This window comes from Lampris incognitus, chromosome 5 (assembly GCF_029633865.1).
Source record: "Lampris incognitus isolate fLamInc1 chromosome 5, fLamInc1.hap2, whole genome shotgun sequence".
NCBI lineage: Eukaryota > Metazoa > Chordata > Actinopteri > Lampriformes > Lampridae > Lampris > Lampris incognitus.
This window is the reverse complement of record NC_079215.1, coordinates 6,616,616-6,619,115: the sequence shown is the minus strand read 5'-3', so window position 1 is coordinate 6,619,115 and position 2,500 is coordinate 6,616,616.

Sequence of the window (2,500 nt, the reverse complement as noted above, 5' to 3'; positions counted from 1 at the left end):
ACACTGGCACCTGCTTGATTATGCTATCGTGAGGCGGGTTGATCTTAAAGACGTGCTCCTTACAAGAGCTATGCGAGGAGCAGACTGCTGGACAGACCACCGTATGATCCTGACAAAAGTCAGAGTACATGTCCGACCCTTGAGACGCCAATCTGGGCCAAAAAAGAAACCACTCCACTGCGCCAGACTATCCAACAGCGACACCCGAAACACCTTCCGTCGTTCTCTAGCTGACAACTTAGTTGACATTGAACAGCTGATCAACTCAGAGTCTGGGATGGATGAAAAGTGGACCTCTCTGAGCACCACCCTCTTTGACAATGCAGCCCAATCCATTGGCTTCAAAACCAAGAAACACCAGGACTGGTTTGATGACAATGCCGGAACGATCTCCACCCTCCTGGACAACATGCATAAGGCACACAGAGCTGCCCTCAGCAACCCACTATCCCAACCTCTCAAGAAAAAATGGCAAGACCTCCACTCTGTGGCCCAAGCAACTCTGCGGAAACTGCAAAATGAGTGGTGAATTTTGAAAGCCAACGAAATCCAGGTTCATGCAGACAGGAACGACATGCATGGTTTCTATGATGCAGTTAAGGCCATCTATGGCCCCAGAAACTGCTCCCTGACACCCGTTAGGTCTGCTGATGGAACAACTCTCATCAAGGATCAGGCCCTGTTAGTGGAGCGGTGGGCCGAGCATTTTAACACCCTGCTCAACCAGCCCACCCCAGTGGACTCAACTGTACTGGCAGAACTCCCTCAACAGCCTACCTTGCAAGACCTAGACCTCCCACCATCTTTTAAAGAAATCCTACATGCAGTCAAGACCCTAAAAAACAACAAAACCCCTGGATAAGATAATATTCCAGCTGAAATCCTCAAGGAAGGAGGCTACCTCTGTACGAGGACACTGTATCTCTATATCCTTGAGGTGTGGCGTCGCGAGTGTGTCCCCCAACAGTGGAAAGATGCCAACATTGTGGCCATTTATAAAAACAAAGGCGACAAATCCATCTGCTCCAACAGTAGAGGTATTTCACTGCTGGCCATTGCAGGAAAGGTCCTAGCCAAGATCATGCTCCGCAGACTAACACTCGCAATAGCCGAACAGGTCATACCAGAGTCACAATGCGGCTTCCGAAAGGATAGAGGGACCATTGACATGATCTTTGTGACACGCCAGCTCCAGGAGAAATGCAGAGAACAGCACAAGGATTTATACATAGCATTCATTGACCTCTCAAAGGCATTTGATACAGTTAACCGGGCCCTGCTGTGGCAAGTCCTGAAGAAATTTGGATGTCCACCCAAGTTTCTTACCATTCTTGGACAGTTTCACTCAGGAATGATGGCCCGAATGGTAGTGGGGAACCGCAGTTCTGAGCCCTTTGGTGTGCAGACTGGAGTCAGACAAGGCTGTGTGCTAGCCCCAGTCCTGTTCAATATCTTCTTAGTCTCTGTTACAACACTGCTACGAAGGAGGCTGGAGAAGCAGGCTGGAGTCACCATTGACTTCAGGCTTGATGGTAACCTATTTAACATCAGGAGGTTTCAGGCAACCACCAAGTTGACCTCTGAGACCATTATTGAGCTACAGTATGCCGACGATTGTGCCCTGGTAGCTCACACACCAGAAGCTCTACAAAACACTCTGTCGGCAGTTGTAACTGCATATAGGAGAATGGGACTGGTTATTAACACCCAAAAGACAGAGGTAATCTGTCAGTTGACTGCCGGCCTCCCAAACCACCCAACAACCTTCACAGCAGAAGGGCAACAACTGGCCACTGTTCCTGCCTTCAAATATCTGGGAAGTATGCTATCCGACACCTGCAAAATAGACGATGAGATTCAGCACCGCCTCAAACAAGCCTCAACATCTTTTGGCCGTCTAAGGAGAAGGGTTTTCCAAAACAGCAACCTCAATCTCCACACTAAAGTGCTTGTTTACAAAGCAGTGTGCATCCCCACACTACTCTATGGATGTGAGGCATGGACCATCTACAGCCACCATCTCAGAAGCCTGGAGGCCTTCCATGTAAAATGTCTCCAGAGGATCCTTGGCATTACTTGGGAGGACAGAGTGCCACACACAGAGGTGTTGGAGCGGGCAGGCAGCTGCAGCGTGGAGTCTACCCTAAAACACCATCAACTCAGGTGGCTTGGGCATGTTATTCGCATGCCCAGCGAACGACTCCCACGAAAAGTCCTTTACGGCCAACTACGCCTTGGTCAACGCACTGCTGGTGGGCAGAAGAAGCGGTTCAAAGATCAAATGAAGACCACACTAAAAAGATGTCAGATCAACCCCTCTTCTTTGGAGGAACTTGCTTTCTGCCGCACAACCTGGCGCTCTCACATCTCAGAGGGAGTGAAGTACATGGAAAACCAGCGCACACAACACCGTGTAGCAAAGCGTGCAAAGAGGCATGCTCGCAAAGCTACCACTACCCCCTCCAGCACCACTTTCACATGCCCGGTCTGCAACCGCAAC